Here is a 23614-nt window from a genome sequence, read left to right as displayed (position 1 = left end):
CATATGCATGTAAGGTAAAAGGTAAAGGACCCCTGGATGGCTAAGTCCAGTCAAAGGCAACTATGGGGTTGTGGCACTCATCTTGCTTTCAGGCAGAGGGAGCCGGTGTTTGTCCACAGACAGCTTTCCGGGTCATGTGGCCAGCATGACTAAACTGCTTCTGGCGCAACAGGACACCGTGGTGGAAGCCAGAGCACACAGAAACGCCGTTTACCTTCCCACCACAGCGGTACCTATTTATCTACTTGCACTGGTGTGCTTTCAAACTGCTAGCTTGTCAGGAGCTGGGACAGAGCATCAGGAGCTCACTCCGTCATGGGGATTCGAACTGCCAACCTTCTGATTGGCAGGCCCAAGAGGCTCCGTGGTTTAGACCACAGCGCCACCCGCGTCCCTATATGCATGTAACATCGTTCATGAATCCCTACCATTCGTGATCTGGGTGCTGATGCATGCAACCCAAGTGCTCCTGCTTTATTTATTTATTTATTTATTTAATTATATGCTGCCCATCCAACTGGGTTTCCCCAGCCACTCCGGGCAGCTCCTATTCTGTAAGCACAAGCATATCCATTTAGCGTTGGAAAGAATATTACCATATTCTAATATGCTAAGGAGATTCTGAGTAAACATTAGGAAGAACTTTCAGATAGTAAGCACTGTTTGACAGTGGAGTGGACTTGGCTGCAGGTGGTGAGCTCTCCTTCCTTAGTGGTTTTAAGGCAGAGGTTGGACGGCCGTCTCTTGGATGCTTCAGTTGAGATTCCTGCTTTGCAGGGGGTTGGACTAGATGCCCTGTAGGATCCCTTCCAACTGTGTGATTCTGTGTCAAGCTAATATCCTAGATAGAGACGGCGTGTTCCAGAGGCTGTTTTATTCTGGTCCGCTTTTTGACCTTCAGCTTGTGGGGGGGGGGATTAAAACGCTGGTCTCAGCAGTTGCAAAGCTCTTCCTGAAAGCCCCACTCTTTGCTACTGACTTTACTTTTCATTGTAGCAGCCTGCAAAAGACCGGGGCGGGGGGGGGTGGCTTTGGGTGTAGTGGGTCTGCTTTCCCAAATAATGCCAGCATTGTGCTGGTGAATAGGAGCAACCAATGCTCTGGCAGATTCAGCTGTCTGTTAGAGCCTTGTCCCTTGTTCTAAGCAGTTAGAAGGCGACATTCCTTTGGTCGCAACACACGGCCTGGATTTCTGGCACAAGCTGTGTATGTAGCAAAGTTGCCTAGAGCAATTTAAGACAAAAAAGGAGGGAGAAAACTGCAGGAAGCACAAAGGATGCTCACATTTTTGTAGTGGGAGCCGGCAAATTTGTTTTCACAGCAGAGGTGCCTCTCTGTCTCTTGTAGATGGTTAGGGGACAAAACGCCCATAAATTCAAAACACAGTTGTTTCCCACACCAGTGTCAATCTTAAACAAAAAAGCGGGATCCCCAATGAAATATTTTGTTAATAAAGCTTCACCTAGGACAGATGTCAAAAGCAACCATGTTGCCACATTCTGAGCGAAAGGGCTATGCAAATTTACATGTCTGTCTGTGTTTGATGCCTCTCTATGCAGCCAAGTAAGTACTTTTTGTGTGTGTATAAGCGTCTACTATATGGAAGGGATGCGGGTGGCGCTGTGGGTAAAACCACAGAGCCTAGAACTTGCCGATCAGAAGGTCGGCAGTTTGAATCCCTGCCATGGGGTGAGCTCCCGTTGCTCGGTCCCTGCTCCTGCCAACCTAGCAGTTCACAAGCACATCAAAGTGCAAGTAGATAAATAGGTACCGCTCTGGTGGGAAGGTAAACAGCATTTCCATGCGCTGCTCTGGTTTGCCAGAAGTGGCTTAGTCATGCTGGCCACATGACTCGGAAGCTGTACGCTGGCTCCCTCGGCCAATAAAGCGAGATGAACGCTGCAACCCCAGAGTCGGCCACGACTGGACCTAATGGTCAGGGGTCCCTTTACCTTTACTATATGGAAATGATAGGAATTAAAAGTAATCAGAAGAGGACCGATTGGTTGGGTTACCTGATCATGCTGCAACCAGACACTGTCAGGGACTGGCTGGACAATGAGGTGCGGTAGGAGGCGACAGCTGGGGAACCCCTAAGGGAAACTCCAGAAGAGTAAAGCTCAGAGCCTGGGGATTGGTGGTGGGACATTGAGGAGAGGTCAGAGGGAGAAGATTGGGAGGAGGTGCTGAAGGGATAACAGGGGTTAGTGAACAGCAGGAACCTGCGACAGGGAGCAGTGCAGAGGAGGGGGATCAAGAGATTGTTGGAGAATCCAGGGGGTCTCCCTCTCCTGCTGTGAGAAGCTCCCCTCCCCCCTGGTCTCGAAGAGCATGCAAGATTTGGAGAGCAGAACAGAGGTCAGAGGTGGGCAGATTGCTGAGAAAGCATCCAAGAGAGGAGGAGTCTTAGAAAGGGCTGAGGGCAGGACCTTCAGTCCTGGGAACTGCTCTATAGGGGCAGGACCTGATGGGAAGGTCTTCCTTATCTGCGAAGATGCTTTCCTAGAAGTCAAAAGTTTTGAACTCTAAACCAGATTCTGTCCCATCAGCTATCCCTCATCCATGCTAGGAAATTAAGAAAAATCAAAATTCTGAACTAGAATACCACCCAATGTCCTTGTCCTTGTCATGTCTACAGACCGGTCATTTTGCCTCTGGCCACGGTTCCCTTCCAAGCCAACAAAATTGAATTCCATATTGGACTACTCAATATTCCAAGGGCATTCTCCCTGGCTTGAAATATGACCTCAGGCTTTCCGTTTGTAGGGAAGAGCCATCAGTTTCCATAAGCACTCCTGACAGATTAGGAAAGGGTACAGCATAGAATGAGCATAATATTCTGTTGTTTGCCTTATCATTGCACATTTCCAATTGCTAGGCTTGTACGTCCTGATATCACTGTTTAAGAATAGCTTTCGCCCAACTTTGACAGCATTTGACCTGGCGTTTCAGGCTGAAGCATTCTGTTTACAAAGCAGCAAATAAATACTGCAGGCTGTAATTCTTGGTGCAGTTCAAAGACAGTGGCAGGCTGTGTTGTTGTTGTTGTTGTTGTTGTTGTTGTTGTTGTTGTTGTTGTTGTTGTTGTTGTATTTATATCCTGCCCGTCTGGCTGGGTTTCCTCAGCCACTCTGGGTGGCTCCCATCAGAATATTAAAAACATGATAAAGCATCAAACATTAAAAACTTCCCTAAACAGGGCTGCTTTTAGATGTCTTCTAAAAGTCAGATAGTTGTTTATTTCCTTGACATCTGATGGGAGGGCCTTCCACAGGGCAGGCGTCACTACCGAGAAGGCTCTCTGCCTGGTTCCCTGTAACCTCACTTCTCGCAGTAAGGGAACCGCCAGAAATCATCATAGTGCTTTAAAATCATCAGACCTGACTTTGTCTTCTTTTTCTTGAAAAGAAAAGGGGAAAATGAAGTTTATGACATGTGTCTCTTGATGTCAGCTATAATTTACCCAGTCCTCTAAATAGTAATAATAATAATAATAATAATAATAATAATAATAATAATAATAATAAAAAATTTATTTATACTCTGCCCTCCCCAGCCAAGACCAATAATAAAAACATGTTGATTAAAATACAACATTAGAACATTAAAATGCAGCCTCATCATAGGAGGAGAAAAGAAAAAGAAAAAAGAAAGAGGGGGGGAATCAAATTGGCTCCAAGCCAAAGGCCAGGCGGAACAACTCTGTCTTACAGGCCCTGCGGAAAGAAATCAGATCCTGCAGGGCCCTGGCCTGGTCTCATGAGACAGAGCGTTCCACCAGGCCGGAGCCAGTGTTGAAAGGGCCCTGGCTCTGGTTGAAGCTAATCTGACTTCCTTAGGGCCCGGGACCACTAGGGTGTTGCTATTTATGGACCTTGAGGATCTCCGTGGGGCATACCGGGAGAGGCGGTCCCATAGGTACCTGTGTTCCCACTTGCTCAGTTCTTCTTCATGATTACTTACTGACCAGAGGTCTGTCATTTCATTTTGCTCTTTACACATCTTTAAACAAATTCCTGCTCTCCTAAGAAAACCCTTGCTTATTTAAATCAGGGATGGTGAACATGGGTGTCTGCAAGAATTTCTCCAGAGAGGTGAGAATTTTTCTAGGGGTGGGTGGATGCAAAGTAAAAAAAATATTGACTTAATTTCTTCCCTAAATAAGAAGGATCGTATCTGTACGTTTTGTCTCATGATCAGGTTCTACAGATACTAGAAACTTTTCAGAAATCCAATGTGTTCCACGTTTCACTGTGGGCCCAGGAGCTCAAGATTTGCAAAGCAACATTCTTTGCAGCCGCATTTATTTTTTTCTTCTGACCATTAAAGATGGACTCCTTTGCCCCCTGAATCTAAATCATGTTGGGGCAGATGTACATTTACAGCTTACTTTCCCTGGCAGTGAAGAGGACCCTTAAAGTAGGAGTGGATGTCATTTGCTGTCATTTCCCACTGCCCGATTAGTTTAGAAAAAGCCATAGGCTGCAATTCTCAAGTCACTGTGATAGTGCAAGCCCCATTAGTTTTAATGGGGCTTGTGACAGAACAGCACTTTGAGGAGTGAAGCTGTTAACATAAATAGCTTCCCTCATGAACAGGCATGGCAAATTTGTTTGGGTTTGAAATCCATCTTAAATGGCCACAAATCTAAATGTGGGAAATGTATTTGGTAGCTTTCTCCTGAATAAATGAGACTGAATTTACATTAGGGAGTAAGTGACCATCATTGTGTATGCATCAGCTCACACTAAAATTTCCGCCTTAAAAAAGATATAAGTACCAGAGAAGCATAAGTGATAAAGCTGCTTTTGCTTCCATTTTCACACACTTGGATCCCATTCTATCTCCAGAGAAGCCTGAACACATGAGGCTCCTGTGTGGTCTCCCATTCTGGGACTACTGGGAAGACCCAAACCAGCAGAAGTGGAATTACTTATAAGTGCCTTTAGACCAGAGTTCCCTGAACTTGGGTCTCCAGGTGTTTTTGGACTGCAATTCCCATCATCCCTGACCACTGGTCCTGCTAGCTATGGATGATGGGAGTTGTAGTCTAGAACAGGCATAGGCAAACTTGCCCTCCAGATGTTTTGGGACTACCACTCCCATGATCCCTAGCTAACAGGACTAGTGGTCAGGGATGATGGGAGTTGTAGTCCCAAAACATCTGGAGGGCCGAGTTTGCCTATGCCTGGTCTAGAAACAGCTGGAGACCCAAGTTTGGGAAACCCTGCTTTAGACCATTTTCCCAGACTGCGGTCCTATGCACATTTACTTGAGTGAACTTGAGTCTGTACAATGGGACTTAAGAGTAAATATGCATCAGATAGCACTCTCAGTCCTTTATTCTAAGTAGTGAGAGAAGTAGCCAACATAGTGCCATGGGCAGCCAACATAGTGCCGTCCAACTTTTGCTGGTTGGTTGTCCTGGTAGGTGGAGGCAACATATGAAGGGAACACTCCACAAGGGAGGGTGTTTGAAAAAGGGTGAGAGGATGCCTGCTCTGCAGGCAAGGGGTGCCATAACTGGGCTCCTGAGTCCCACAGGGGTGCCTCAGAAAAAAATGTAGTTGTTCAAGGGAGCTGTGGAGCCAAACAGGTTGAAAACCTCTGACATAAAGTATTCAGACTAGGCTGTCAGAAAAATATACACGTCTCTGTGGACTACATATATATATATATATATATATTTAAATAATATTTATTAAAGTTTTCAAGAATACAGAAAGAAAAGATTAGGATACATTCAAGGCCTTATTTTCATACGTCCGCTTTCCAGGGCTCCCTCCTTCCCCCACCCCTACCGTATTCCCCTATCATATTATTGGCTCCACAAGCTCTCGATTCTAATTAAAACTTAATTTGTTATAAATCATTCTTCAAATTTAAATTTAAATTTATACAATCCTCATCGATACCCTTAATAAAAAACAAAAATTCTCTCCCTAGGACCCACCGCCTTTCCATTCCACAATTTCCCCTTTTTTTTTTAAAGATAAAGACACCCCACAGAATAGAAATATAAGAAATAAGAAATATAATAGATGAAAGAAAACCAATTCAAAAAATAGTTGACAAGCCTTTGGATTCTAGTTCTCCCCCCCCCCCCCCGTCCCCGGTCTAATTTCCCCCTGACCACCAATCCATGTTGTCTGCCTGGAATTCTTAAAGTCCATAAATCACATTTCCCCCCCCCCCCCAATCTCCTTGCTGGCTTTTCCTTTTTATAATTATTTTTACACCATACATAACCTGAAAACAAATTTATAATTATTTTTTAAAATTATTTTTAAACCATTAAACTTCAAATCTTTAATAAAACTCCCCCCATTGTTCTTTCCAAATTGTAGTCCAGTTTCCTCTTGTTCCGCTGCTAAAACGTTCTAGTTCAGAAATTTAATAAGTCTGCAGGATTATTGTTATTCAGGAACAAAAACTTGCGTTCAGTCCCTTTCTTTCTTCAATAGAAAATTCTATTGTCTCCTTTAGTTAAACACCCTGTAGACACAATATTGTTTCCGTTTTGCAGTTTTCCCAGGAGATAACCAGTCCTGTAAAATTCCGATGGTATTTTTCCACTTACGACCTTCTTTGTAGTGTCCCGAAACTCCTCTAGGGGGATTGTTGTAACTTTGTTTTCTCTAGTCCAAAAGTCCGATTGTTGTCCATATTTTCGCCATTTTGTATCCAATTTTTAACGGATTGTAACAAATTTTAACAAGATTAACCAGCAAGGTCCTCATAATAAAGTCCTCTTTGAATTTCCAACTTTGACAGTTACTTTGACAACTGTCAAAAATCTCCTTCGCTTTTCGCCAGGCTCTCTCCTCAATACTCTTTCCTCAATCACCCCGGTTCCCGGGGGGGGGGTTACATTTCCTTCTCCCTCAATTCTTCCTCCAGCACAGTTCTTATGATTTCCCATCGTGGAATTCTTAATTTTTGTCAGCGATACAATTCTTTTTGGACCTTGGTCTCCCAGTCCTTGTTTTGAAAGATTTACAATAGGGAGGGGGACTGACTTCCTTTTTAGATCCCCCCCCGCTCGTATCAAATCCAAATTTTTTTCCCTCCTTTTAAACCCGGTTTCCAAATTACTCACGGGTTATTATTGAAAGTCCGAATTCTCAATGGAAGAAGTCAGCGCTCTCCGCCGGATGGCATGCGGCTTCGCTCGGCAGGGATAGCGGTGGACTCAAAGCACCACGCTTCTCCTCGGCACCCGATCCGTAGCCTTTAAAAAGGCTCCTTCACGAGTCGGGAGGGCGCTAGCGGTGCCAGCCGAGTCTCCATGTCCACGGCCTCCGTGGCCGTGGTTTTTAAGGGTCCCCGCATCGCCGGTGCGGTAGGACCCAGCCCCTGCCGAGCAGGCTCCCTCCGGAGCTCGGAGGGAGTCCGCCATTCGGCGATGGCGCCAACCCGGAAGCTTTTCTCTGTGGACTACATATAAACTCAAAACATGGTAGAAAGAATTATGCCATATGAGTACAAAAATACTTTTTTTTTTACATACAGTCATTATTTTTGTTACATACAGTCATGGGGAAAAGAATGTGCACTCTTTGAATTCAGTGGTTTTACATATGAAGACGTAATAAGAATCATCTGTTCCTTAGCAGATCTTAAAAATAGGTAAATACAACCTCAGATGAACAACAGCACATGATATATTACACCATGTCATAATTTATTCAACAGAAATAAAGCAAAATGGAGAAAACGTGTGGAAAACTAAGTACATGCTTACTGCTTCCATAGGAATTAAAGAGGGCAAGTAGCAGACTGGTGCTGCTAATCAAATGTGCTTGCTTAATTGATCATCAGTAAGTGTGCCGACCTCTATAAAAGCTGAAGTTTTAGCAGTTTGCTGGTCTGGAGCATTCAGGTGTGTTTTAACACAATGCCAACCAATTTTAAGTCTTATCATTCCAAATGAGAAAGATTATTCAAAAGTGGAAAACATTTGAGACAGTTGCCAATCTTCCCAGGAGTGGACGTCTCAGCAAATTCATCCCAAGGACAGACCGTGCAATGCTCAGAGAAATTGCAAAAAACCCAAGAGCTCCATCTCAGGCCCTACAGGCTTCAGTTAGCATGTTAAATGTTAAAGTTCATGAAAATACAATTATAGTGGTACCTCACGTTAAGTACTTTATTCGTTCCGGAGGTCCGTACTTGACCTGAAACTGTTCTTAACCTGAAGCACCACTTTAGCTAATGGGGCCTCCTGCTGCTGCCGTGCTGCCGGAGCACGATTTCTGTTCTTATCCTGAAGCAAAGTTCTTAACCTGAAGCACTATTTCTGGGTTAGCGGAGTCTGTAACCTGAAGCGTATGTAACCTGAGGTACCACTGTAGAAATAGACGGAACACATATGGTTTGCTTCGAAGGGTTGCCAGGAGAAAGCCTCTTCTCTCTAAAAAGAACATGGCGGCAGCATGGATTAGGTTTGCAAAGTTGCATCTGAACAAACCACAAAATTTCTGGAGCAGTGTCCTTTGGACAGACAAGACCAAAGTGGAGATGTTTGGCCATAACGCACAGCACCACATTTGGCGAAAACCAAACACATCATATCAGCACAAGCACCTCATACCAACTGTCAAGCACGGTGGTGGAAGGGTGATGATTTGGGCTTGTTTTGCAGCTACATGACTTGGGAACCTTGCAATCATGAGCTCCTCTGTATACCAAAGTATTCTGCAGTCAAATGCGAGGCTGTCTGCCCCACAGCTGAAGGTGGCTGAAATTGGGTCATGCAACAGGATATGGATCCCAAGCTCACCAGCAAATCTACAACAGAATGGCTGAAAAAGAAAAGAATCAAGGTGTTGCAATGGCCCAGCCAAAGTCCAGACCTCAACTTAATTGAAATGCTGTGCTAGACCTTAAGAGAGCTGTGCATAAACAGATGTCAGCAAACCTCAATGAACGGAAGTAACAAGGGTGGGCCAAAATTCCTCCACAACGATGTGAGAGAAAAACAGAAAACGATTACTTCAAGTTATTGCTGCTTGAGGTGGTTCTGCAAGCAATTGAATCATAAGGTGTACTTAGTTTCTGACTTTTCCATTTTGGTTTTATTTTGGTTAAATAAATCATGACACGGTGTAATATGTCATGTGTTACTATTCATCTGAGGTTGTATTTACATAATTTTAATACCTGCTAAGGTAAGGAACACATGGATGCGGGTGGGGCTGTGGGTTAAACCACAGAGCCTAGGACTTGCCAATCAGAAGGTCGGCGGTTCAAATCCCTGCCACAGGGTGAGCTCCCGTTGCTCGGTCCCAGCTCCTGCCATCCTAGCAGTTCAAAAGCACATAAAGTGCAAGTACATAAATAGGTACCGCTCTGGCGGGAAGGTAAACGGCGTTTCTGTGCGCTGCTCTGGTTCTCCAGAAGCGGCTTAGTCATTCTGGCCACATGACCCAGAAGCTGTATGCCAGCTCCCTCGGCCAATAGAGATGAGCGCCACAACCCCAGAGTCGGCCACGACTGGACTAATGGTCAAGGGTCCTTTTACCTTTACCTTTAAGGAATACAGTGGTGCCCCGCAAGACGAACGCCTCGCAAGACGAAAAACCCGCTAGACGAAAGGGTTTTCCGTTTTGGAGGCGCTTCGCAAAACGAATTTCCCTATGGGCTTCCTTCGCAAGACGAAAGCCCATAGGGAAATCTCCAGGGACAGCGGGGAAGTGCAGCGCGTCTTCCCCACTGTCCTCGGACCTCCTCCGAAGCCTGGCGATGGGGCGGAGAGCCCTCCTCCCCCCGCCAGGCTTCGGAGGGCTTCTCCAAAGCCTGGCGATGGGGCGGAGAGCCCTCCTCCCCCCCGCCAGGCTTCGGAGGGCTTCTCCAAAGCCTGGCGATGGGGCGGAGAGCCCTCCTCCCCCCGCCAGGCTTCGGAGGGCTTCTCCGAAGCCTGGCGATGGGGCGGAGAGCCCTCCTCCCCCCGCCAGGCTTCGGAGGGCTCCTCTGAAGGCTGGCGATGGGGCGGAGAGCCCTCCTCCCCCCGCCAGGCTTCGGAGAAGCCCTCCGAAGCCTGGCGGGGGGAGGAGGGCTCTCCGCCCCATCGCCAGCCTCCTCCGAAGGCTTGCGGTGGGAGGAGGGCTTTCCTCCCCACCGCCAACATTCAGAATGCTGTTCTGAATGTTGGCGGTGGGGAGGAAAAACCCTCCTCCCACCGCAAGTCCCCGGAACAGAGGAGAAGCGCTGCGCGCCTTCCCCTCTGTTCCCGTACCTGTGCTGAAGGCTTGCGGTGGGGAGAAAAGCCCTTCTCCGCACCGCCAGCCTGGCAAGCGGTCTCCATAGGAACGCATTAATTGATTTTTAATGCATTCCTATGGGAAACCGTGCTTCGCAAGACGAAAAACTCGCAAGACGAAAAAACTTGCGGAACGAATTAATTTCGTCTTGCGAGGCACCACTGTACATGGTTGTTTATTATATCTTCATATGTAAGACCACAGAATTCAAAGAGGGTGCACTTACTTTTCCCCATGATTTTTTCTGTGCCTTTCAATGCAAGGTTGTTGGGTTTTGTTTGTTTGCACAAAATGCCAGTGTGGATCAGGACTCCAGGATGGGAGTAGGAGGATTTAACTCTTTACCTCCCGCTGTAGTCCTGCTCTAGTTTGGGCTACCCCACACTGCAATGGGCATTTTGTTTTGTTTTTGAGGGGGGCTTCAGTTGAAGTTTTCCCATCCCACACAGATTACAGGAGTGGAGAGCCTGATGCAGATCAAACCCACAGCAAAGGTCACAAAGTTAGGATCCCAATTCAGGAGAGGCCCCCAGCATTGGAAATTTGTGTAAAAATTCCCTGCACTTTTTAAAGGCACAAATATGTAGGCAAAGTAACATGTAGTTTGGACCTGAGATCCTTAAGACACGTACAGTGTGGTGATGTAGCATACAGAAACTCTTCAATTGTTTGATTACATTATTTTGAAGAAATCTTCTAACTTGCTTCTTTGCCTATTGATCTTGCATATATATCTCATTAGTTCCTTTACAATCAATGAGTGCTGCAGGCTCTGCAGCGTGCATGACCGGAACATGAGTTTGCTTGGCTGGTAGTCTGTGTGTTGTGTGTGTAAATACTGACTGGTAAAAGGCAAGCACTCTCTGTTGCAAATTAAAAGGGTTTTTGAGGAAGCTTCCTAAAAAACATAGCAGCTAATGGGGTTGAAGCAGCTTCTTCATTAAATGGATCCCACAAACGACCCACATTGCTGATTTGACTTCCTAGCCTGACTGTTGTCAGCCTGTAGGGCACAGTTTACTGAACTAATACAGAAAATCTGTTATAAGCCATACTTCTGCAAAAGACAAGGCAGCCGTTGGTATCTTTATGTGATAATGAGCAGCAGCACCTCCATGCCACAATAGCAGACCCTATTTTCCAGGGATAGTCTCAGATTTACAGAAGCTGTTCTGGTTTCTGATTTGATCCTGGAATGTCCCGCTTTTCCTCTGGACATCCCTATTTTCATTAGAGATATGTTGAGGGTAAGCTATCCACCCCACCATTTTATTACTTCTTTACTTCTTAAATAGTTCTAAAAAGAAAAAAAATGTTGTGTGGCTTACAGAGGGGTAATGAACTTAAGCATTTTTATCCTTCTTTTCTATAAGAGCCCAGTAGTGCCAGTATAGTTTGATTAGAATACAATGATTTATTTATTTTTCTGAAGAAGAAAGAATTAATCGCTGCATTTGGTACTGATGAGTATAAGGAAGTCAAAGTTTTTTTTAGATAAGTTGCTTCTTTACACTGCTTTTTGTTATAGGGTAAGATATTCTTTGGGACAATGCTCTGAAGACTGAGGTTGTTCTGAGAATATTGGGCTGTTGCTTCATCATAATTTGTATTGCCTGCCCTGAGAAATAGTGAATAAAATTATATTGAAGTGAAGGTGGGAGATGTCCAAGTCTTTAACAAATATACCCATTTAAATCTGTCTTTTCTCCCAGTACGTTTCTGAGCACAATTCAAAGTGTTGGTGCTGACCTTTAAAGCCCTAAACAGCCTCGGTCCTGTATACCTGAAGGAGCGTCTCCACCTCTATCGTTCTGCCCGGACGCTGAGGTCCAGCGCAGAGGGCCTTTTGGCAGTTCCCTCATTGCGAGAAGTGAGGCTACAGGGAACCAGGCAGAGGGCCTTCTCGGTAGTGGCACCCGCCCTGTGGCATGCCCTCCCATCAGATGTCAACGAGATAAACAATTACCTGACATTCAGAAGACAACTTAAGGCAGCCCTGTTCAGGGAAGTTTTTAATATGTAACGCTGTACTGTTTTTAACACTTGATTGGGAGCCGCCCAGAGTGGCTGGGGAAACTCAGCCAGATGGGCGGGGTATAAATAAATTATTATTATTATTATTATTATTATTATTATTATTATTATTATTATTATTTTATTATTTTATTATCAGCCTTTAGCCTAAAATGATTGAAGGGGGGACGACGACACCAAAGACAGGTTTCAAAAAAGCAACAGAAGGCGTCACGAGTTTCAAATAACTCCACAAATGCTGGGTGGCTTGAGGGCTTAAACAAGTTACATTGAGAAAAGACCCTGGATCATAATGTAATTTGTTCATCTATACTTAAACATCTGCTTACCAAATTTTGCTTTACACTCCTTTAAAAAAACACCAGGTGCTTTTGAAAGTATACTTAAATTCATTTTAAGTGTTCTTGAACCCAAAAGATGTAAAACTTTATAGTGTGCTGGGAAAATGTGCACCGAAGAAATGTTGCACTAGTTTGGAGATAATAATTTGGGAGTATGGAATGGGAATGCAATAATATCTGGGTGGGTGCGTGGGGGAGAGCAGCTACATAAATGGTTTGGGAAAGTGTCATTCTTTAGTAAGAAATACTGTGCTTAATTAATTCTTACTCCTGGGAGGTCAGCCTGGGGCACTCATTATTGTCTTAATTGGTGGTATAAATCCTGAGGCCCTGGAGGAAGAAAAACGAAGAGCAGTTAACAGTGGATAGTCTACAGGAAAAGTGCTAGCTGGTGGTTGGAGCACAATTGCAGATTGTGACAGTTTACGAGTTCAGTGGGTTAGAGGTCTAGCCCTACCTAAATTAGGTTAGAGTGTCTTGAATATATTTTTTTTTAAAAGAAAAGATGATTCATCGCTGTATTTGGCATGCAGAGGTCTAGGGGTCTTCCTTCTTTCTTAGATCAGAGCTTCTTTCAGATCTCTCCTACTGATATTAAGTTAGTGAAGTTTCCCATCTGGTGTTTCCAAAGAGTTTCAAGTATTTTAGCAGATTTTGCAAAGAGAGAAGTGTGTTCTTGTTGTTTTACTCCTTTTATCAATTCTTATTTGAAAGTTTTTTGGAAAATTGAAGAACCAGTATGTTCATGAACTCATATTTTCTCCCCCCAAATATTCTTATTATTGTAGACAAGTGTCTCAAAATTCAGATGGATTTTGATTTAACTCAGAGTAGTTCACATCAATGGGACACGGGTGACGCTGTGGGTTAAACCACAGAGCCTAGGATTTGCCGATCAGAAGGTTGGCGGTTCGAATCCCCGCGACGAGGTGATCGCCCTTTGCTCGGTCCCTGCTCCTGCCAACCTAGCAGTTCAAAAGCATGTCAAAGTGCAAGTAGATAAATAGGTACCACTCTGGCGGGAAGGTATATGGCATTTCCGTGCGCTGCTCTGGTTCTCCAGAAGCGGCTTAGTCATTCTGGCCATATGACCCGGAAGCTGTACGCCGCCTCCCTCGGCCAATAAAGCGAGATGAGCGCCGCAACCCCAGAGTCGGTCACGACTGGACCTAATGGTCAGGGGTCCCTTTGCCTTTACCTAGTTCACGTCTTACTCTTGGCAATTGTTTGCCACTGCATTTATGTTTGGTCCTTGTTAGACATAGCTGTGCTACAGCCGCACGATGCTCTCCTGCTATTGTGCATCACAGGGGAAGAATGGTAATGTGGAGAAAGTGACCTTTCTGGGGGAAGCGTCTGCCTTCCCTTTTAATCTCTGCACAGTGCTTAGAAAAGTGTAGGTGTTATAATTGATGATAAATTACTGTTACTCTGACTGTGGACTTAGAAGTGAGGTGGAAGTGGAATTGGCTTAAGGAGGGTGAAATATGCTTCGTTTGACCATAAAGTTGTGAATTTTATACTTTGGAGTGAGACAAGATTTCTAGGTTGGCAGCACACTCCCATTTCTAGTCAGATTCAGATGGGGAATTTCATTTTACATTACGTGAGAGAGTAGTTCATTCATGCCAGCATAGCAGTCTTGTGAAATGAGCAAGTTTGGATGGTCCCTAAGGTTTAACTTTACAAATGTATATACAGTCGTACCTCAGAAATCAAACGAAATCTGTTCCAGAAATCCATTTGACTTCCAAAACGTTCAGAAACCAAGGTGCAGCTTCTGATTGGCTGCAGGAACCTCCTGCAGCCAATCGGAAGCTGCATAGGACGTTCGTGTTCCAAAGAACGTTCGCAAACTGGAATACTCATTTCCAGGTTTGCGGCGTTCGGGAGCCAAAACGTTTGACTTGCAAGGTGTTCGGGATCCAAGGTACGACTGTACTTAGGGCTGCTGTAAATATACCACTTTTGAAACTGAAGTAGCCCATAGCATCCTGTGCTCCTCCCTCCCCCTCTGGAGTGAAAATTCTTGTGGTTACATACTGTGTTGTGAGAAACACGTCATGTTGGCATTAAGGATCTGGTTAACCAGCATTTCAGATGAGAGGAAGAAACTCTGCTTACCTACTTTAACTATGGTTAGCATCGCTGGCTGCTTAGCCATCCATGGCAAACACCAGCAGGGAACACGAAGGTTAAATCTGTGCTGCAGAAAGAAAGAGGTGAGGCCAGGGAAGGAGAGTAGGATCCTGAGATCTGCTTCCTGTTGCTTAACTGTGGATTCTATATCTACCCAGCACCCAAGATACCACACGTTGCTTCACCTTTGGATGCCACAAATACGCTTCTTTTTCAAGTGCTGTTAATTGTTGGATAGACGATTCTGGATTTTAAGTGAATTGCTACCTGGTTTTGATTTTAGAGGCTCTTGTGCACTATATATTATCATCAGCTGCCTTATCAGCCTATTATGGAATAGTTGACAAGGTAGAAATTTGCACTTAAGAGAAAGCTAGCTCCTGAGTCACTTAATTTATCCTTTTGGTGTTATATATCCTTCCCTAGCAAGGAGGAGAAGGAGGCAGCAGCAGCAGCAGCACACTAGATTTAATGTGGTGCAATTTCAGTGCAGACTCAATGTGGTAAAACACAGTGCATATATTCTTCCCATGTGACTGTTCCTGATCTGTACTGAACTTAACACCACCGCTTAAATTAAACACAGTCAGAAGGAATGCTATAGGCAAAGGCAATGTGCATTTCTCCGGAAGTTGTTTGCTACAAATATAGTATTGACAGTTCACAATCAAACCTTGTCGATGTCTATGATACAATTCGGTTTTATTCCCTGTTGCAGAGCTGGTTAATGCACTTGTAATTGTCTTTTTGCCAGCTGGCCAAGAGAGACACGGGAGCTTGTTTCTTGTATCATTTGTAAAAAGAAATAAAAATTGACTCATATTTGTAGTACGACTGTGTTGGAGCATTTCTCCTGCATCATACCAAATTAGGGGGTGAATGTTATTCCAAATGCCTTCTGAAGAATATGTTAGCAGTGCGTGGCCTCAGGCCTGGGAAGTCACAGCAAATAGAGTCAAAAGATGGGAACTGATTTCATTGGGACTGACTTTGGAGTACGTAAGACTGCTTTGGAAAAGAGAGAGAAAAGCAGAATTTCTTGGTGCTTTAAAAAGGAGGAAGGAAAACTACCCAGTTATTTGTTCATAACAAAATGTTCTATGCCAGCGGTGGCCAACTCCAAGAGACTGCGATCTACTCACAGAGTTAAAAACTGGCAGGGATTACCCCCTTTTTGGGAGGTTCAGGTCAAAGTTGTTGAGCGTTTTTAGGGAGAAGGAAAACCCCATTTTTTAGGGGTGATGGGGAAAGTTGCTGAGCTTTTTTTTTTTAGGGGATCCAAAGTTGATGAGCTTCTTTGGGGGAGCCAGTGATCTGCTGGTGATCTACCACAGACACCCAGTGATCTACTGGTAGATCATGATCTACTTCTTGGACATGCCTGTTCTATGCTGTTTGTTGAGTGCCGCAGATAATAAGTGAAGAAGGGAATGACTGAAGATTTTAAAACCATAGCTATACAATACCATGTGCATGGAGATACTACAGGGTTTTTTTCTGGAAAAACACAACAGGAAGCAGGCTTTTGTATCTTTAGCAACTGCACACAGGCCGAAGTTCTACAGATGTGGTTTCTCCCTGGCTTAGTGATGTAGTGATCATTAACGATTGACCTGTTTGGTTTTTTTAATGGTCTGCTCTCTTAAAAGGCCAAGAGACAAGTGTGTGCACACATTATTTTTAATATTATTAATATCTGGTGATATTAATATGATTACCATTACATTAAAAGTCACCGTTTCTAAAGAGAAATGTTTTAACCTTCCACGAGGCTGTGTAAATGATTTTGGAGTGGCCATTCTGGGGCAAACATTCTGAATCATAACAGTACATCAAGAAGTTAAATGTATCATTGAATGGAGACTTTTAGCACATTGTATGCATTAACTGGCTTTCCAATGCCTGGGTGTCTGTGTTGTTAACAGCTGTTTTGTGATTTGCTGCTACAGTCAAACCTCGGTTTTCTATCATCTCCGTTGCTAAACATTTTAGCTTCCGAACATCGAAAACCCAGAAGTAAGTGATCCAGTTTTTGAACGCTTTTCGGAAGCCGAACATCTGACGCGGCAGACAAGTGGGTTCCGATTGGCTCTTCTGATTGCAAGAGCCAATCAGAAGCCGTGCCTCAGAAATCGAACGTTTCAGAAGTCAAAGGTCCTTCCGGAACAGATTATGTTCAACTTCCGAGCTCCCACTATATTTTATTAATTACATAATCAGCAAAATTGTACTTTGTGCATTTCATTTTCTTCTGGCCTTACAACCCCTCCACCCTCAAATCATCTGCCTATATTCCTGTAACTCAGTATAACACTTCGTACATCAAATGAAAAGAACTGTCGTCCACAAAAATGTATGCCATGATATTATTTAGTTACGGAGTTATTTATTAGACTTTTTAGTTGCTTGTTACCTGAAAGTCTCCAAGCAACTTACAGTACATTTAAAAACACAATTATAAATACATCATGCCGTAGAAGCAAAGCAAAACAGCCCTCATGACATCCGCAGAAAGCTTTGGCAGCTTGCTAGTGACAACACAGGGACATGGGTGGCGCTGTGGGTTAAACCATAGAGCCTAGGACTTGCCAATCAGAAGGTCGTGGTTCGAATCCCTGCGACGGGATGAGCTCCCGTTGCTCGGTCCCTGCTCCTGCCAACCTAGCAGTTCGAAAGCACACCAGTGCAAGTAGATAAATAGGTACCACTCCGGCGGGAAGGTAAACAGCGTTTCCGTGCGCTGCTCTGGTTCGCCAGAAGCGGCTTAGTCATGCTGGCCACATGACCCGGAAGCTGTACGCCGGCTCCCTCAGCCAATAAAGCCAGATGAGCGCCGCAACCCCAGAGTCGGCCACGACTGGACCTAATGGTCAGGGGTCCCTTTACCTTTTTAGTGACAACACAACACCATCTCAGTCTTATCAAACGCCTGGAAAGAAAGGTCAGTGCTTACCTAGCACAAAACAGATGTCATCAAAAGCTCTAAGCATTGCACGGACATGGAGCCACAACTGAAAAGACCCTGTCCCATATCACCGTCCTTTGAGTCTCCCTCAGAGTGGGAACTTGGAGAAGGGCCTGCAGTGAAGATCTAAGCCTCTAGTGTGGTTTCTCCTAAGGTTTTAACCTTAGGATTTGTTTTGAAATTGCGGTCCTATAGCAACTTTTATGTAGTAAATGCCGTCATCGCGATTCTCAGCGAGCACTGTCAGGTTTGTAAAAGCATGTCTGATGTGGAAGCATACCACCGGAACACACCCTGCAGTTTCCACTCCTTCCGCAGGTAAGTTGCGGTTTGTCTCGGGGGTCCTTCCCTGCATTCACGTGTACTCTGAAAGCATAGAGTCAACTAGCCTGTTCTGGGAGCATCATTACATTAAAGGCAAAATTCCTCCAAAGTCAGTGAGAGAGGCAGGCCACACCAAGAGGAATTCTGCTTTCTGTGCAACTCTCCAAGATACAGGGGCCATTTCAAGATCCGGACCTGGCAACCCTAATCTGTCTAAAGAGATGGATGGAGAATTTCCTTGAGCGAGTATTAACCGGTCTGAATTTAGACAAAGCTTTTTCCTAATCTCCCTTTTGGCTCAGATTGTGTAACTGTCCCATTGAGCAGGCAGGCCACGTCGATCGAAATGAGTCTTACATAAGCACATAAGCACTTGGAAAATGAGCGTATGTGTAGATTTGTATGGGTATTTTATGCTAATATTCTAATACGGCATGTTACATGACATTCAGGCATGTCTGTTCTTTGTAAATGGAGAAAAGCTGTATTTGTCAGTAGTCCACGGGAGCCAAGTATGGAGGGCCATGAGGGCCAAGCCCACCCCCCATTCCAAATCATAGGGCACTCACCCTGTGGCGTGTCCACACAACATATCAGCATGTCCCACATAAGCATGTGGCGGGGTGTTCGCACATGCCGTGCTGACGTCTTGTGCCCCTGGGCCCCCTTGATCACGGGGGCAAGGTGGTGCAAGTGCAATAGTCTATCTAGAAGGTTGGATAGGTAAAGGTAAAGAGACACTTGTTGCTTTAGTTAAGGTAAAGGTAAAGGGACCCGTGACCATTAGGTTCAGTCGTGGCCGACTCTGGGGTTGTGGCACTCATCTCGCTTTACTGGCCGAGGGAGGTGGCATACAGCTTCCGGGTCATGTGGCCAGCATGACTAAGCTGCTTCTGGCGAACCAGAGCACCGTTTACCTTCCCTCCGGAGCGGTACCTATTTATCTACTTGCACTTTGATGTGCTTTTGAACTGCTGGCAAGTCCCTGGCAAGAGCAGGGACTGAGCAACGGGAGCTCACCCCGTCACGGAGATTCGAACTGCCGACCTTCTGATCGGCAAGTCCTAGGCTCTGTGGTTTAACCCACAGCGCCACCCGCGTCTCTAAAGGGTGGATACTTGCCGTCAACAGAAGCTTGCTGAGTGAGCTTCTCACCTGCAGACGCTTGCTTTTTCACCAACCTACTTTTCTCCTAAAGTCACATAGCAACAGCTAACTTGCAAGTCAAAAATCTCAGCTTGAATTTGTTTATCTGCCATCGTCAATAAGATGAGGCATGCCACATGCCGGACAGCACATTCCTGTGATTTAAAAACAAAAGAAATCAAGCCCCTATCAGGCCATATTTCCTTTTGAAACACAGCATGAGGATAACTGAGGGTTTTAAATCATAGGAGTTGCCATGTAGAAAATAGAAGCAATGGTGTGATTTGGTATAGATGCACGGAGTTGTTTTAATAGCCTTTGCTATTAAGGTAATGCATTCCATAGGATTTGAAATCCTTTAAAACGCCCTTGAATTCTGAGCAAAGGGACATTTGGCTTAGCGTCACAGAGGAAGTGATACACACAATGACTTCCTTTGTACCCAGATGGCATTCTGAAGTCCTTTGTGACACTGGTTATTAAATCTGTTCAGATCTTCTTTAAGCAACCTATCCCTGAACTAAACTCTTTCATGTTTGACATAGCAATAGACAAGCATTACAAAAGTAAATAGCAACAAGGTTGGCCTCCTTTTTTTTGGCATTGTGTTAAAGTAACATTGTCTAAATGGGTTACTTTGGCTTTAAATAATAGACCTAGTAACTGGCTTTATTTGCTCGCCGGGTACATGTGGTTTCACATACCATTCTCCACTTTCAATGGGGCAGATAAGGTATCAACACAATTAAAAGTGAAAAATAATCTGTCTGCTTTGCCAGTGGTGAATGCTCAGAGAACACACACTGATACAATAGATTTTGAATAATTTATACGAGTCGTCTTTTTTTTCTTCCTCTTTCCTTCTCGCAATCTGTAAATGAGGACACCTAATGCGACATGGCCAGGATGATACTCTATCCATCTTCCGTTAAGATAAGAAGATGTTTGGGGGGGGGGAGGCAGGGGAGAGGGAGGAGCTTTTCAGTCAAGTCTGGTTTTGTGCTGAGCAAAGGGGTGGGTGGGTTGGGGGGGGAACTGACAGTAAAAAAAAGAGGCAAGCTTCTATTCATCAGGAATTGCATTTGCAAACTGATAAAAGAAGCAGCAAAGTGAAAATTTCAAAATGCCAAATTAATTTGGCTCCTAGCACTGCTCCTTCATTCAGTAAATTAAATACAAAGCGCCAGCACTCTCCCGTTGAAATGTTTGGTGGGTGGCATGCTAGAAGGAACCACTGCTATTTTCTTTTTCTTCTCTCCACCCCCCCCCCTCCTGGTAGCCCAATGAGACAGTATTATCTGGCTGCTAACCAGAAGGTTGGTAGTTCGAGTCCACCCAGGGACAGTTGCGGACAGGATTCCTTCATTGCAGGGGGTTGGACTAGATGACCCTGGGTACCCTTACAGTTCTAGGTTTCTGTGCAGGCCATAGTAAAACAACACATTTTTGCTTGCTGAGTGTATTTGATTTTGCATGGCAAGGATAATAGCCTTGCAGTGTGTGTGTGTGTGTGTGCAGCTCCAGCGCTCCTATCAAAGAGGATTTATACGGGTGCTATAGCACCCATTAACACTAATGAGAATTGTTCATGTAAATTCCTTATGCCTCACAGGCATAATCTATCCCTCGTAAGAGTGCTCAACACTAATAAATAGAGCAAAATGTGGGCAAATGGGTCCTTTAAAAAAAACCTAACATATGAGACTTCATACCCTGATGGCTATTAATTTAAAGGCGTTATATCATTACAATTATTGTTATTATAGATAATAAATTATGTGTTCCCTCTTGGCATGGGCAGTTTTCCTGGAAGAGAATTTCAGATATACAAACCAATATTGTCGCCCCACCATGGGTTGCAAAAGTGAGTCTGGAGAAATTTGGGGTGGTATGCTGCAAGGCAGAGTGAGCTGGGACCCCACCAAGTATGTGGAGGTACAATTTCTGGGAGGAATTACCAGGCGGGAGAATAGTTCCATAACACCTCTCTTTGCTTGCAGATTCTCTTGAACAGATGGTGTCTTTTTAGTCCGTTCCCACCCTCCTTGCTTTTTTAGCCTATCCGCTCCCAGCTGAAACCAGAAAAATGTCCTGGAAAATAGCTGAGGGGAGAATCAGCAGACATAGGAAGCGTTAAACACTCCCTTTTCCCACCTGTCAGTTTTTCACCTGCAAATATTTCTTCATTGCAGTACATCAGGAAATACAAGCTTGGGAACACATGTTTGCCATGATCTCTTTAATAGTCCTGCCCTAATTAATTAATTCATTAATAATACCCACCGCCTCACCCTAAGGTCCCAGGGCAGGTTTAAGCTATTTAAAATACAACTTTTTTTAAAAAAAAAACACCTTAAATTACACACACAAAAATTCAAAGTCACGAAAAATATCTTCTAATCTCAATAACATCTAATAAAAAGTAACCATTAATACAATTTGAATTTTATTATTTTGGTCACAGACCAGTTCCAGCCCACATACAATATCAAGTAAGTCATAAAACACGATAGGGATACATTTGAATTTGTAATTAAGTATAACCGGGACAATATAGATATAGCAACAGTTAAAAAATATATAAATTAAATCTTGGTCACTAACATATAACCTAAAATTATCATTTAAGGCCTTAATCATTATGATAGCACAGCTTGTTCCCTAAGTTTTATAGCAATCGCACAGAATTTGGCTACCCTTAATGCGATCCCATTCATACAATTGCTTATCTTGTATTCAGATTTCCAATTGTTATGCATTATAAACCTCAAAGGTCATTTTCTAAAAAGAGATTGCTTTTCCCATGTCGTGGGATGCTTTAATGAGATACCCTCTCATCTACGCTGGGCTTTCAAAATAGTGGTAAGAGCCATTGACTGTCCCTCAGCCTAACCCACTTCAGAGGGTTATTGTGGGGATTAAATGAGGAGGGTGAATACCATGTATGCCTCCTTGAGCTCCTGGGGGGCAGGGGAAGTGGGATATAAATTCAAGAAATAAAATAAATAAAGGCTGTCGCATTCCCTTGCTTGGAATTAAGACAAGGGGAACTGAGTAGCAGAGGCCAAGCGAAATTCTTCTGCACATTTTTACTTTTGCTTAGTTGTATGGTGTTTCCCCACCATTCCGTTCCTTTCTCCTGGCACCTTTCCCTTGTTTGTGTACTTTTCCTTCCTGCTTGCCGGCTGACAACTTCAGCTCATAGCATCGTAGAGTTGGAAGGGAACCCGAGGGTCATCTAGTCCAACCCCCCTGCAATTTAGGAATCTAAACTTGCAGCATTCATGAGAGGTGTTCATCCGACCTCTTCTTAAAAACCTCGAAGGAAGGAGATTCCACCACCTCCAGAGGGAGTTTGTTCTACTGTCTAATACCTCTGTCAGAAAATCCTTCCTGGTGTTAATGTTGTGATAAGCATGGCATATTCACTGCCAACAGTCAAGTGAGATACCTAGACTGTATCTCACTCAATATAGAGGAGAGGTGGGTGAGAGATCCAAAGGGTTCTATTCAATATTAATCATACTCTCAGTAAGGTAAAGGGACCCCTGGCCATTATGTCCAGTCGTGGCTGACTCGGGTTGTGGCGCTCATCTCGCTTTATTGGCCGAGGGAGCCGGCGTACAGCTTCCGGGTCATGTGGCCAGCATGACTAAGCCGCTTCTGGTGAACCAGAGCAGCGCACGGAAACGCCGTTTACCTTCCCGCCGGAACGGTACCTATTTATCTATTTGCACTTTGACGTGCTTTAGAACTGCTAGGTTGGCAGGAACTGGGACTGAACAACGGGAGCTCACGCCATCGCAGGGATTCGAACCGCTGACCTTCTGATCGGCAAGTCCTAGGCTCTGTGGTTTAACCCACAGCGCCACCTGCGTCCCCCATACTCTCAGGAGACCCACTGAAATTAATGGACAGGACTAAGTCACTTGCCTTACTCACATCCTGTCCAGGAGGCAGTTCTGCCTGTCAGCTTCCTCCATCTCGGTGTTGCACTTAAAGGGAAGAGGATGGGAGCAAATTAGCTCTGCCTGACATTGAGTTGTGTCAAATACTAGTCCTACCCATTGAAAGTGACTGAACCTGGCTTACATCCATTAATTTCAATGGATTTGCTCTGAGGAGGACTGGCCTTAGGTTAACCTATTGGCTGTGGCTCCATCTACTATTGGCCTCCCTGCTTTCTGCCCTCTAAGGCCCACCAAGGGCAGGGCCGGCCCAAGACATTTGGCACCTGATGGCAAGTCACAAAATGGCGGCCCCGCACCTCATCAGGAAAGAAGGGGTGAGTGAAGAACTACATCAAGAACAAGGGAGGAATAAAGATCTACTTCGGGATCTCCTGCCCCCATGGATCCTGCCTCCTGAGGCGGTTGCCTGAGCTTGCCTCATAGCATGAGCCA

At 44.6% G+C, this 23614-nt stretch overlaps 1 protein-coding gene across 7 annotated transcripts in view; it reads left to right on the top strand.

Moving 5' to 3' along the window:
* Positions 1–23614, top strand: part of RARB (retinoic acid receptor beta) — a 353150-nt gene that overhangs the window by 279179 nt on the left and 50357 nt on the right. The window lies entirely within an intron of this gene.

Source organism: Podarcis melisellensis (assembly GCF_964234715.1).
Source record: "Podarcis melisellensis genome assembly, chromosome: 12".
Lineage (NCBI taxonomy): Eukaryota > Metazoa > Chordata > Lepidosauria > Squamata > Lacertidae > Podarcis > Podarcis melisellensis.
This window is presented reverse-complemented; position numbering and strand designations above follow the sequence as displayed.